We start from the raw sequence: 15,248 nt of genomic DNA on the forward strand, positions 1-15,248 counted from the left end.
CCACAGTCTGCAAGTGATGCCAACACTGTTGGACGCAGGGATCCTCCCTAGTAGGGAACATATCATGCTGTCCTTGTTCATGGGCATAGAGGGGAGGGCAGGTTCCACGAAATGTTAGCAGTAATTAATAAATTCAATGTGGTACACCGGGGATGTTGGGATTCTGTCCGAGATGACTGTTTTATGAGACTGAAAGTTGTAGTTTTGACATTTATATGTATTTGGCATATACAAATAAAGAGATTTATGGAAAAAAAAATCCTGTTGTGTAATTTCCTTAATTTCACCTAAAAAGTGTAAAGCAAAGTTCTAAAAACTATGCAAATTCCCAAAACTATGCAAATTACACTGGGCTTATTTAAGTTTTGCCCGGCCCTAATGTTTTTGAGACAAGCAATATAGCACTTGTTCTGTTTTATTCGAAATGTAACTGACTAAAACTGCAAGCAGCCAATTAAGAAGCTCAGATGAAGTTAACACGGGCTAGCATGTTGTTGTTTCTTTTGCTTGTTAATTGGTCTAATGGTGTACATTTTTCCACATGGGAAAAATACTCCCAGAAAAGTGAAATTCATAATACTGCGTGAAAACTGTGTCAAATATGCACAAGAACAAATGTAGAAATTGTACCACCATAAATAATTATGTAATAAAAATATAACGGACACAGAATAATAATAATGGACAACCCAAAAGGACTGCTGCTCCTATGCTATTCCACATATTTCTCTCACTACATTCACAAAGATAAAGTATAGTTCACTGTTAGAAATGGGGATATCTAGTTGGCAGAGACACCTTTGTCCAAATAGGGACCCTTGCTTCTAATCAGGGTAAGAGGGAAACAACTTTAGATAACCTATGCTCACCTCCTGGGTAGCTTGGCACGAGCAGACAGACTTATCCCAAAGGCAATGTGTAAAGTATTTGTACTCAAAACACACAGTAATACAGTGATAACACCACAAATGGACACCACACCAGTTTAGAAAAATAAAGTATCTTTATGTAAACTTAACAAGACCAAAACGACAAAAATCCAACAAACACGTAATCAGAATATGACTTTAATAAGGTTTCAAACAACTTGGCACATAGAAAACCATGGATGCGTGATGTCTCTCAAAGTACCTGTAGGTAGTTGCGACACAATTCACAAGTCCAACTAGCCACAGAGATGGGAAGCGCAGAAAAACAAAGAGATGCGTCAATTGCTGAGACCATGGGGAGGCGATGCAACAGTTCTGCTGCACGCAGGAGAAGTGATGCGTCGAATCCGGTCTGAAGGGAAAAGTGATGCATCGATTCTGATACAGTTCTGGTCTGCGGGTGATGCATCAGGAAAACTTGCCGCACAGGTATGATGCGTGGAAATCCGAGATGTGTTGCGATCGATGCAGCGGCATCAAGCTTCTCTGCATCAGTTTCTTCAGCCGTGATCCCTCGACGCGTCGGTTCTTGCAACGGCGATAGGTGCTGCATTGGTTTCGGCACCGGTGCCTTGATACGCTTCAAAAGAATTACATCAAATGTATCAGAAAATGATAAATTAATGAAAGAACAAGTAGAAAGGTATCAGAAATGGGGATACCCATCAGAGGTATCAGAAGCTGCTAAAGAAATTGTCTCCCATAAGAAACGAGAAGACCTACTCCGAAAGACCACTAAAGTCTCGAAAAAACGTGAAGTATTTGTTTTAAAACATTCTCAGCAGGCTGGTACAATCAAAAAAGTCATCATGAAGAGATGGGAAATTGTGGAGCAGGAGACTGATTTCACAGGAGTGTTTCTAGATAAACCTCTTTTTGCCAACACACGGTCAAAGAATTTAAAACAACTTTTGAAGTCGACACTTGTGCAATCAACACACAAACACAAAGGCATGAGAAAATGTTGGAATTGTGGATAATGCGGGAATGAAATTACTGGTAACATTTTTCATCATCCCCACACCAGCAAAAACATCAGGTTAAAACACACCTCAGACTGCCATACAGAGGGAGTGATATATGCTGTATGTTGTCCGTGTGGATAAACATATGTTGGCAGAACTTCTCATAAAATAAAAACGAGAATGTTTGAACATAAGAGTATGATACTTAACAAAAACAGCAACTCATGTTTAGCCGCTCATTGGATAGACACAACACACACCATCCCACAACTTCGATTCATCATTCTAGAAAAAATAGTTGAGTGTGCTTGCATAGAAACTCATACCTTACTAGCCCAATGAGAAGCCTTCTGGATAAATTACCTTGGAACTCTCATACCAAAGGGTCTCAATGACCATTATCTATAAACCTCATTTTAATGCTTTGGTACAGCTTATGTATTAACTTTTGATATGTGAGTGTACATCTGTGCTGGCATCCACTATCACCAGGAGCCACTGGTTCACATCCTTCTTTAACTTTTCTTGCACTTTTGTTTAATGTTGTCGAAAGAATCTTGTTCAATAAGCCCGTCACACTTTATGCCAGTCACTATTTGAATTTTTAAAATAAATAAACACTCCCCTTATCATTTGGGTTTGTTCTGGTAGCATTAAACATGTTTTTTGGAATGAGACACGATCACCAGCCCTGTACGTATCACCGTGTAAGCCTAGATTTCAATAAAGTTAGTGCTCTTTTGAACCTAGAGCAGCACAGAGCAAGCGTTTAACCTTAAAAGTAGCTGAGGCGTAGTTACGGATAACGTTCTGATGAAGTCAGGTGACCAAGGATGACGTCTCATGTCAGACACAGGTGAGTTAGTTTGCATGTACTGTTTCACAGATGGAGTAATGGTCGTCGGAATTTAACTAGAGAATTTTTTTTGTTGTAGACAATATACGCAAACTTTTGTACAAGTTTCGAAGGTAAGACGCATCACAAGTTGGTATTTATTGGGCATTCTATGCGAATTCGATTAGAAACGGGGTCGTTGATAACTTAGGATTTGGTATATTTTTTAGATTAAGCTGATCACGGCACAGCCGTAGGTAAGATTTTCACTTTCTCATTTTATCACGTTCTAAATCGTTAGTTGGTGTGCACAAAGTGATGGTTTGCGTTTTTTTTTTTGCTTTGATAGATCTGCTCCTTGACGAAGCCGGAAGTTCCTTTTGGTTCTTCCAGACTAACGCCCGGAGGTAATTGAATTAACGAATAACTCAAGTTCACACGACAAGATTACGTATAGACTCCTAATATGCATGTACACTCTTATATTTATTTTCCTACATTTTTCATCCAACACGAGCAGGTCGCACCATGTTTAATGCAGCCACCCGGCGTGCATGAGCAAGTCACTTTGGTTTAATAGGTTTAGGTGGGTCAAAATCACTTCTATAGACCACAGTATCTGAAACATTCCGAACCTTCACTCATACTGCATGTATTTTCATTTTAACTTTTCTGGAGCAAATTTTCCACAACTATACTGGTGGATAGTGATTGAAAGCACAGATATTGCATGTCATTTCGATGACACTGTGTATCAGATCAAGAATGATTTGATGTTGTTCTCTGTTTTTTTCTTTCTTTCTTTAATGTTCCGGCAGGAGGCCACAGTTCTCATCATGTCAGAAAGAATCATCATTTTTCCCCTGATGAAGGGTTCAACCCAAAATGCATGGGGTCCGCTTTGTACAAATTGTTAATACTTGGGATTGATGCATATTGTTTGATGCAGTAGATGTGTTCAGCTTTGAACCTTGGACATCATTACGAGTGAGCAGACAGTTGATGTCTTTATATATTTGTTTGGAACACAAATATGAAAGGAAGAATTGCTCAAAATCATATTGGTGTATAAAGTTTTTTATATTTTGATGCAAATGATTAAAAACGTTTTATGTTATAACAAGAAACCTTAGGGACATTACGCAGTGCACTGTGTGTCAGGAATGGAGTTGCTCCGTTTCCTACTCAGACTAAAATACACCTTTTGCCAGGCTTAAGCATTGCATTTTTATACAAATGAGCCACCCTAGGATAGGCCTTAAATAGCCCATAGGGTATTGTTAGTTGTATGTAAACTTTGACATGTACTTTTATGTTGTACATGTCTTGGTAGTGAAAAAATCTCAAATTCATTTTCCAGTATAGCAAGGCCTACTTCTCCCATGGGATAACATTGATTTTCATTATTTCATTTAATGAGTGATACATTTTGTTTGGGAGCAGGTAGGAATGTCATCTTTGGTGTCTGAGGAATCGTAATTTTAAATCCTCCTTAATGGTAAAGTCAGATTTTAAGTCACAATTCTGAAAATGCCCCTTTTAGAAAGTTGGCTTTTTCTTGTGCTAACCATTCGGTGCCTGCAGCCTGTATCCTAAGTCACATGACTAGGTGTACTTGGCAGTTGGCCTTTGTGTATTCCTTCCAGACAGTATCACAACAGAGGGTCTAGGTGTTGGCAGGATGGGCTATCTTGGCTTGATGGGGGGCAGAGCGCTCACCTACCACACTTGCACTTCAGAGGCACTGGCTCAACTCAAAAACAAAGGACTTCACACTAGCTTATTAGGCCCTTAGACAAACTGGGGCCAGGGTAGGGAGGCAGAAATTCCAGACACCTCAGTAGGGGAAAAATTCCAGAAGCTACTTCCTCTTCAAAGGGCCCACCAAGTATAAAAATGAGACCCTCAGAAGAATTCTTCAGTACGTCATCTTCTAGCATCATTTTAGCTCCTACTTGAATAAGAGGAGTAATTCTGAACTTTGGGCTCTTGGCAACTGAGAATGTGCTAGTTTGTGCTAAGATCTTGCACCCCACTGCCAACACAAAGCTCTGTTGAATGCGGCTCTTTATGCTACAGCGACCTCCAGCGATGAACAGCAACACGAGATCTGCATTTTGTGCTACAGCATCAACAGCGTGAGGTGACCGCCGATGCCATGCTCCAGCAATGACCATCCACGACGCCCAAAAGGATATTTGCACTACAGCGACAATCGTCCTTGATGCCTGGCCTGCACTTCGCACTACAGTAGTGACCATCCGTGACACACTCCCTGCTCTACGCAGCCTCATCCACTGTGAACTGAACACTTCGTGCTGAAATTAAGAAGGTAACTTTCTCACCAGGACTTACCTGGTCCCTGTATTCTGTCCATACCCCATTGCGGCAACCATAAGTGGCACTTTGTGATTTTAGGTGCAATACTTACCATAAATCTTGGAAATTACATATCTGCAGTTCTACTCATTGGATTTTTGTTGTTTTTGGTGTCAAATAATTAATTTAATTTTACTCAGTTTTTTTCACATTGGTGTGGGATATTTCTAGTGTTGTGTTTTCACTTTATTATTGTTTGTGTGCTGCATAAATACTTTATACATTGCCTCTAAGTTAAGCCTGACTTCTTTCTTGCCAAGCTGCTAGAGGGTTACACAAAGGTTTATTTACTGACTTTTGTAGTTCACCCCGACAAGGATTGTGGCTGTTGCTTGAGAAGGGCTCACACGCCCCCTCTCCTCAGCCAACAACCTTATTTCTGGCATTTCTGCTCAGCGGTGGGATCCAGTACTTGTGTTTGTGCAATACCATACAATGATTTTCTGTAGCACTAAAACACAGTATAAATAATGTTATACCATATTCAACCAATTTAAAAATTTTCCTCGATTGGCTCTTTTGCTTTTCCCAAATTCACTTCATTATACCCGACTTCCTATGATCCTACCAGCAAGGATGACGTTTAAGCTTAGACCGATGGAAAGCTACACTGCAGCTTTGGGCATTCTGTAAGGAGAGGGGTCTTCCAGCAAAGAGGAGCTCCCTGGAAGCTGTAGCTCAAGAAGGCTGTTAGAGCCTCAACGGAGGCCCACTAGTTGCTAGCCATAACCCAAAGACCAGAATGAGGAGGAGGGTATGGAATGTCAAGAGGAGAACCTGAGCACAGGTCCTCAGCTTCAGTAGTCAGAGGAGGAGAACTTGCCTACATAAGTGGTTTTCCCTGCCAGGGCAGAAGCAGCGTGTCCTCCCAAGGCATGTCCTTCAAGGAGTTGTTGAACAGGAGGGCGGAAAGAGAATTCAAGCTGCAGTTGACCTAACTAAAAATGCAGGAGGCCACTGCCCAGAAGTCTTCAGATGAGAGAAAGACTGAGGCAGAGAGTGACTTGACTGAAAAAAGATCTTCTAGCCGAACATCAAAGTAAAACAAGCTGCAGGGTACAACAGCAATGCATGCCCAAGACTTGGTGCCCAGCTATGTGCCGGGGGATGATGTACATAACAGGATTTCAGCATATGAGGTAGCCCTCAGAATGCACAAGGTTCTAGATGGGGGGCTGAGGAGCAAGCTTGTGGAAACACTTGCATAGTGGATAGGACATCCTTCAGACACTAGAGATGGGGGAGCAAAGAAGTATGCTCCCGTGAAACCATTTTACTAACCAAGTTTGGGCTGACTCTTGAGAGGTGCCACCTCAGGTACAGGGACGTAACAAACTCCCAAACCAGTCTTGGGTAGATAGCTTGAATTATTCCAGCAAGGCACTGAATGTTTGGGTGAGGGGCAGCAAAGTTGATGATTTTACTGAGTTGATTAATCTGATATTGAGAGAGCATGTTAAATATCTGATTTACAGAGCTGCAAGAACACCTGGTTGATAGGAATCTCACTAACCATAGGGAGCTTGATAAGCAATCAAAACTCTGGATTAGTACCAGAGTTTCTAAAAAGGTACCGGGGAGAGACCCCTAAGGGTGGTTCAGGTTCCCCCCGGGAGAGTGAGAGGAGTCAAGGGAGACACAGACAAGTCCCACAGTAAAGTGGAGGGAAACGGTTCCCATGCCCAGGGTGAGAAATAGGAAGGAGGTTTTGGTGGGCGGTGGCCCATGGTGCCTTATTTCGAACCCCAAACGTTTGATTGTTCCCAGTCAGGACACAAGCACGGGGACTCTCTCTGCCGTAAGAAACCACGCACTGGTTGGACCTCTACAGGGGTGGCCATTGTGTCCTTAGTGGGAAGTAGTCCCTGGAGCCAATGGTAGCCCTTGTCTCCCTTAGATGAGAGATAGACAAAGAGGGTAGGCTTTTGATCCCTGAGGTGGGAATCATCACTTACATCAGATCACAGTGAATGGGATGCCTGTCACTGTTTTGAAGGATACTGGTTCTAGCTAGACCTTTGTATTAGAAAGGCTGTTTTCCCCAGACCAGTACACCAGTCAGGTGAGAATGGTAACTCTGGCCCAAGGGCAGGACTTTTTCTGGAATCCCTGGAATGGGGTGGGCAGAGGGCCCAGAGAAGGGTCATAAGGGACATAGTTAGTCTCAAATTCTCATTGACTACATTCTGGGAAATGGAGTTGCCACCGGTAGTGGAAGAGCTAGGAGGGGTGGCAGCCCAGGTTGCCCTGAAAGCTCTGTTTTCTGGGGGTACCACTCCCCAATGGAGGGTATCAAGTCCCAGATCAAGGGGCAGAAGGAGGAAAGACTCAACCATGTCACGTGTTCAGTCTCAGGGTACAGACACTGGACTGAAAGGGCAGTCACAGGATAGCACCCCATGGCTGGTGAGAAGAAGAGTAGAAGTAGTCTCCCTAACACACGGGACTGTTGCCTCCACTGTTAGAAACCTCGGAGGACAGAGATCCCTTGGGAGCCCAAGGCTGGAAGTGAGGCCTGCCTAAGGTCCCTGCTTGGAGCTTTCACCTGGCGGTGAATGGCCAGTGGCCTGGCTCTTGTAAGCAGAGTTTTCCTTGGGTTGAGGACAGAAGTCTGATCCAAGGGATGGAATGGGCCACATCACTTTTTTGGCCATGGTAGGCATGTCCACCTACTGGGCTGCATCTGTGAGCAAGTTAAGGTTATGAGCTGCACAAAAGGGGCCTGCAAATTCGGCAAAGGGTTCCCCATGGGTCAGTCCAGTGGCTCGGAACAGTGTAAACAGAGGGATCCATCTGAGTTCATACGGGCATAGAACTGGAACGGGCTTCTGCAGTAGAAAGCCAATGTCCATCTTCTATTACCTGAGCAGGGAAGCTCATCAAGGTATGGATACGTTTATCCTGGTTTTAGGCTAGAGGTAAATCATCATGGACCTGGTCCATTCTGCATGTTCATCCCCAACCATATTGGCCTTCACTACTCCTGGTTTTGATTAAATTTGTTTTGTTGGCTTTAGGACTCTGTGCAGTTTTCCACTTCTAACCAGTGTTAAAGTGACTGTGCTTCCTCCTTTAAACATAGCTAAATTGGCTCACACCCATTTGGCACATTTAATTTACTTACGTCCCTCGTCAAGTGGTACTACATGAACCTAGGGCCTGTAAATTAAATGCTACTAGTGGGATTGCATCACTTATTGAGCCATCCACTTAAATAGCTTTTTAAACATGTCTAGTGTCTGCCATTGCAGCTTGTGTGGGAAGTTTTAAATTGCCAATTTGACCTGGTAAAGTAAACCTCTCACCAAGCCTAAAACTACCTTTTTAATACATATGCCACCCCTATGACGTAAAGTCCCTAAGGTTACTCCATCTTATCTAGGACCCAACCCCATCTTGGTCCATGGAGGTCACAATCTTCCATAACTTACAGAACTTCCTAGTTATGGGTAACAGGAAACTTGACCGGTGCTGTTTTCTCAGATTACTGATCACCAAATCAGTAATTTGTATATGTTCATAGGATTGTAGATTCTGAGAAAATACCCTCTTCAAATAAATTCCAAATGTCAAGTCTCTTATTCAAACTTAGATGAGTCTTCTTCCCCAAAATGTCAATATTTCAAGTAATGTTAATTGTCTCAAATTTCCAAGGCAAGATGAGCATCCATTTCCAATGGTACAGACAGTCTCAAAATTCCACATTAAGTTTAACAGCCAACATATGTTGCTTTTTCAGGGATAAAGAACACCACCTCATTTCATTTTCTACCTTATGATGATCAATCAAAGAAAAGTCACAATACAGATATCTCCAAATTCAGTCTTCCATATTTGATATTGATAATGAATTAGTCCTTCAATACCTCATTCTTAAGATCTCAAAATCTTTAAAATATATCCAACTACATTATGGTAATCCCCCATTATACGGAATCTAAACATTCAAGAAAACAATTCTCTGTGGTCACAATACGACCCACCCTATCCAACATGTTTATTAACTTAGACAATGGACGTTGCCATATGCAGAGTCATTGTCATGTCAGCATTTATATGCAGATGTCACCTGACCGTATCTTTATAGGAACTGTGATAGTGCCAAGTTCTTTAATTAATGACATAGATACACTATCTAATGCGACGTTCATCTGGGTCAAATGTCTACCCTTCAACAAGCCATGGTTAAATAAAAACAAATACAGACATATAACCAAAATAATATAGTGAGAATTTACGTTCTTTTGCTTATATATTCACTAAGAAATGTCTGGGACGCATACCTTGATGCACATAAGCTATGTCAGACATTGCTTAACGTATGTCAGAAATCCAATTTCTCATCAGATTTAATTTAAAAGAATGGACACTTGAACACATGACAGAAGAGGTCCTTCACCCAGATTATCGCTTGAAAAGGGGTGCTTTGTACTTTTAGGTACTATACGTACCTTAGATCTCTAAAATTGCACCACTATGGTTCCTCTGATTGGCTTTTTGAAATTTGTGTGAGATTATTCTTGTGTTGTGTTTTCCCTTTATTACTCTTTGTGTGCTGCATAAATACTTTACACATTGTCTCTAAATTAAGCTTGATAGCTTTTGTGTCAAGTGACTTTCGTGGTTTACACTGAGAAGGATTGTGGCTTTTGCTTGAGAAAGGCTCACACACCCCTCTATCAACAACCCAATTTCTCACAGCTGTCACCAAAGGCCAGCCCTTACCAAAGTTATTACATGGGCGACACAGTTGGTGGCAGTGGTTGATGGTGGTGATTGCATTGGGACAGGAGATTAATTTTGATACTGACTCTAGCTCCAGTGGCCCTTAAGGCATGGGGCGTCAACCTACTGGTGATCCACTGTGATTTACTGTTTTAGTACTGCATAAATATTTAACACATTGGTATAGATTAAGCCTGTCTGTGCGATGCCATAGCTATAAGGGTGTTGAGCTTAGGTTCATTAAGTGACTTTAGGGTTCACCGTGACAAGGATTGTGACGACTGTGGAAGGATACCTCCAAACGTACATAATAAGCACACTACAGATCACCACAGAGTACCATGACTCTATGATGCAACTGAGACTGCAGTGTCATGCCTCTGTATGGTAATGGAACCCCCCATGTGACTTGCAATATTCTGATTAGGTACACCTGGGTTTTCATTATTATTATTATTATTATTATTAAGAAGAAGGAGAAGGAGAAGAAGAATGCATGTTATTAATATTAACCCTTTCAATGCTAGGCCTCCCCTCCTTGCTAAGCCTTTTTTTGGCTATTTTGGGTAGTTTGTGCTTAGGACCCTGTAACTGTTTGTCCACATAAGGTATCCATGTCAACTTTATGTCCTTTTTTTCCCAACACCCCAAGGATTCTAAAGGTAGCCAGGGTTTGTGGATTCCACTGGAGGGGACCTAGAAATTAGCCAAAATACAGCTACGTTTGTTTTTGTTTTTTTAAAATGAGAAACAAGTGCTGCAGAAGAAAGCATCTGTTTTTTTTACCTGCAAATGACATCAACAAAGGGATTGTGGTGCTGAAATCACCCTCTTCTCAGCTTCTAGGAACAGGCAGAATTGTGACAGAAAACCAAAATTCCTTACACAGTTTTGGCATTTTACTGGGACATAGCACATTTTTGCTATTTTTTGTGCTTTCAACCTCCTTTCAGTTAGTGGTAGAAATAGGTATGGAAGCAATAATGGATCCCAGAAAGGTATACATTTCTGAAAAGTAGACAAAATTCTAAATTCAGAAAAGGTCATTTTTGTAGATCCTTCAAGGTTTTTTTTATAGAAACTAACAGTTGAAAATAAGAAAATATTGAAATTGAGTTGAAAAAAACAGCAATTTGTGCCAACGTTTTCACTTGTAGCTTCTTTTAAGTATGACAGATTCTTTAAAGCAATATATTGCTACATCCTCTGGACCCTCCTAATTGTGGGTATATAAAGGATTTGTAGGTTCAGCAAGAACCCAAGTAACCCAGAGCCAATAACTGAGCTGCATCTTGCAATGGTTTTTTATTGTGTACCTGGTATGTAGCAATTAATTTGGTAAAATATAAAGAGTGAAAAATAGGTAGCAAGGAAACCTATATATTTCCGAAATTTGAACAAAATATAGAGCTTAGAAGCATTGGTTATTTGCACATCTCCAAAATTGTGAGTACCCGTACAAGAATGTGAATTATAGGTCATTTGTCAAATTGACGTCTTTTTTTAAAAATCATCTTACATTTGGCAGGCAGAAATGCAAAGAAAGTCATTTAGTAATACCACTTGCTCTACTATTCTGTGTTTCCCTAAGTCGCCCGATAAAAAGATACCTTACTTGTGAGGGTGGGCCAAGTACCCACGACAGGGAAGGACCGAAAACATATTGTGGAGACACCAAAATTACCAATCTCACAACAACCTGGTTTTGCAAGGGGGGCACCTGCGGTTTTGGTCCCGGGCTCGGCAGCCATCTACGGAAGCGTACCAAACTTAGACGTTTCTGAAAACTAGACACCCAGGGGAGTCCAGTGAGGTATGCATTGCACGGATTCCCCCAACTGTTTCCTACCAAGAATCCCCTACAAACCACAAATTTAGCTAAAAAAAAAAAATCAACTTTTCCTCACATTTCTGTCTGGGATAATCATGCTGGCACAAGTGTCCTACCACTCAGCTTTCCCCTCAGTCTTCTGAGTAAAATGATACCTCACTTGTGTGGGTGGGCCAAGGGCCAGCGACTGGGAAGGGCCAAAAATATAGGAATTGAAGGGATAGCACAGCAAACCCCAAGCACTATATGTGTTTTAAAGTTTAGGCGATTCTGCATTGGACACCCACACAAGTGAGGTATAATTTTCATCTGGAGACCAAGGGGAAGATTGCGTGGTAGGACATTTTTGCCGGTATGGTGATCCCACACCGGTATGTGAGGAAAATTTCATTTTGTTCAGCTAAATTTGAGGTTTGCAGGGGATTCTGGGTAGGAAAATGTTGGGGAATCCACTCAAGCTACACATTCCTGGACTCCCCCGAGTATCAAGTTTTCATAAATGTATGGGTTTGGTAGGTTTCCCCAGATAACTGCCGAGCCCGGGGCAAAAAACCCAGGTGACCTCCCTTGCAAAACCAGGTCGTTTTGTGATAGGTAATTTTAATGTATGCACAACACGCTGTTGGCCCCTGACTGTCGCGGGTACTTGGCCCACCCACACAAGCAAGGTACCATTTTTATAGTGAGACCTGGGGAAACGCTGGGTGGTAAGAAATTTGTGGCGGCTTAGTGATCCCACACAGGAGGTGTTAATGTTCACTGTCATGTTATGCTCTCACACATACATTTATGGCTCAAAAGGATCAAGCAACAGCGTTAAAACCCACTAATACTTTGCAGTGTAAAAACTTACAGCAATCATTCCGGCACTAGAAAATTCAAATACAAGTAAGTTGATCTATTTCTGGCAGTTAGCCTGTTAGTACACTTTAGCAGGGCTTTCTAGACCATCTGCAATAAAGAATTTGGAGAAAGATTGAAAGCAATGACTTCCAAAAGTGATGACGACATTAAAGAGTTTAATGCATTCTTGGACCATGTTGGTGGATTTAAAATGGAAATGGTCATAGTGGGACAGTCAGGGATGAGAAGAGAAGTACAGCCTCCTGAGAAGGAATAAAATCACAGGCATTTTCAAGAGCACTTATGTGATTACGGATTAATACTTAATTTCCCTTCACCTCGTGTTCATGTATTCCACCTCTAGTGACATCATTACCCCCTTGCACATACAAATGCACACACATACATATTTTATTCTGACTTGCAACAGTTCCAAACGACAACAACTGAACGTCGACTTGAAAACATAAGTAGCTAAGTAGCTAGCTAGACTATCTATTGGAAATCTATACACATTGGAAAAATAAATTATTGTTAGTTTTTAATAGCTTTTTTCCAGGATAGCCATTTTCCAACACAGCCGTCGTTCACATTTAGGTCAACATACTATGTTCAATAGATTTAAGGTGGGAAGATGTTAGGGCTGGAATTAGCATCTCCCCACCGAGATCTGGCCATTTGAAGTGGAAGTCCTCACAATGGGGAATACTCAGTTCGACCCACAGAGACTAGGGACCTGAATTAGAGTTCAGCAGGTGGGAAAGTCTGTCAAAAACGTGACGGATATTCTGACTGATGTTACTCGGGTGCATTATATCCTATTGCATTTGTAAATGCAGCAGACGGGATATCTGTCACATTTGTGATGGAGAATGCCATCCACTGAACTCTAACGCAGGCCCTAGGTCCTTTCCCACAGGTATTCAGTGATATGGAATCCATTTCTGTTTACATTTATGTGATCAGGTGGTAAATTTGACGGCTGCGGTCAGAGTGGGTTACATTGCAAGCCAAGGAATAGGGAGAGTGTTTGTTCCGGCTTTGGGGCTGTAGCTAGGAACATGCCATTCTCCCTTGGTGCTGTGGGAGGGATGTTGGCAGTGATCCTTGAGTCCCAGTCCCATACTTCTCAGTCAATTCTCCCTGTTATACCAGGTGTGTTTTTATAGCCTGAAAAATTTTACTAGGTATTTCCACTCCCATAATTTCAGGTGTTGACCCCAAGAAAGCTCTCTATAGTCCTTATATGAGTTTACTAAAAAAAAAATCCGTTTACTGAGAATAAGACATGGAGTATTCTAAACATGCCCTGGAAAATCCCTGGCCGCACTGAAGCTAGAACATTTTGCAGCTCAGTAGACAATGGAAACTATACTTACACAAAAACTAGTGCGAGTTTCCTAAGCGCCCACTGACACACACACTTTACTTAAGATGTCACAGATCTCTCTCTCTCTCTCTCTCTCTCTCATAAATTAACAAAGCTGCCATAGAAATCAAGAAGGCGAAACCATTTTGAAATAATCCCATTTAAAGCTGCCCAGTTTCAAGAGTTTACTGCATGACTGTACAATCCCTCCAGGCCAGCGCGAATCTCCTTTATACTTTCAATGATGCCCCTTTCCATTTGCATTTAAAAGACTGTAAATTGCAGGGTTCATAAACATTTTTACAGTGATTTATTGAAGGCTCGAATGTCACTCCTGTTCTTCACACTTTAGCAGTCCTTGGATTCTGCTGCAGGCCTGAGTGTCTGTTATCTTGCTTTATCCATAAAGCATTGAAGAACAAGACAGCAGTGATGGGCGGGGGGTTGATGTGAGAGGCAATTTACAATATTTTAGAGTTATATTTGCAGGAAGAGCAATTTAATTATGATTTGATTTATAATTGGATGTCTGCGATTTAAAAAGCATATGTTCTTATGCAAGAAGGGATAAACTACCTCAAAAGACTAAACAGGACAATGTGTTTGTTAAAAATACATGAATATAGTTGTCAGGCAGTACATATATTTGATCTTTGGGAAGACGCGGGTTTTGGGCTGATTTTAATGATTTTTTATTTTAAAAACAAAAGGAGAATATCTTGATTCAAGGATCGGCTGAAATAAGACATAAGAACAGACGCATAACAAAAGTATTTTTTTTATCTCAACGAAAATGTCCTCGTTCTCAGACAGCAAAGTCACGCAGAAAGGTAAACAGTGCAGAGAAGGGTTGTTTTTAAGGGCACCAAGACCTCCTGTCTCCCAGCGGTGCATTGCCTGAGGGAATCTGCAAACCTCCCTGCATGAGAAACAAATACTGTTGAAAAGAAAAACCAATGTACCTCGTTTGCCCTTCCAGTGACCAGAAGGGAGTATGTCTTTCTTCCTTTTTTTTCGCATTACAATAATAGCTTCACAGCTCTTGGAGCGCGCGCTAGTGCAACGGCAAATGGTGCATGACACACCGGCGCCGCGGTCTTTGTCACAACAGCTCCGCTCCAAAGAAAGTCGCTCCTTGCCTTGCCATTAACTGTGATGAAATGAGTTTCCCTCGTTTGAATCCAGCCCCTCCCGCACGCTGCCTATTGCAGGGTGACCTGATTGCACTTATGCACCGATTATTTCATAAATACATCCTCTTTTTTCACGCTGTGCGGGAAAAGCTGCAAGGTTATCGGTTCGCAAAGAAGCACCACATTTGTACCGCACCCCCTTTCATTTTTAGGTTCTTCAAATCTCACAGATAAGAAGT

The 15,248-nt window shown here is 41.6% G+C and overlaps 1 long non-coding RNA gene across 1 annotated transcript in view; it reads right to left on the bottom strand.

Annotated features, from left to right (window-relative positions):
- Positions 1-1,095: 1,095 nt before the first annotated feature.
- LOC146776004 (uncharacterized) overlaps positions 1,096-15,248 on the bottom strand; it is a 68,500-nt gene continuing 54,347 nt past the window's right edge. Inside the window, exon 4 of the long non-coding RNA XR_014972180.1 lies at positions 1,096-1,509. This is a non-coding gene — a long non-coding RNA (uncharacterized LOC146776004). The remainder of the gene's footprint in view (positions 1,510-15,248) is intronic.

This window comes from Triturus cristatus, chromosome 12, assembly GCF_964204655.1.
Source record: "Triturus cristatus chromosome 12, aTriCri1.1, whole genome shotgun sequence".
Classification (NCBI taxonomy): Eukaryota; Metazoa; Chordata; class Amphibia; order Caudata; family Salamandridae; genus Triturus; species Triturus cristatus.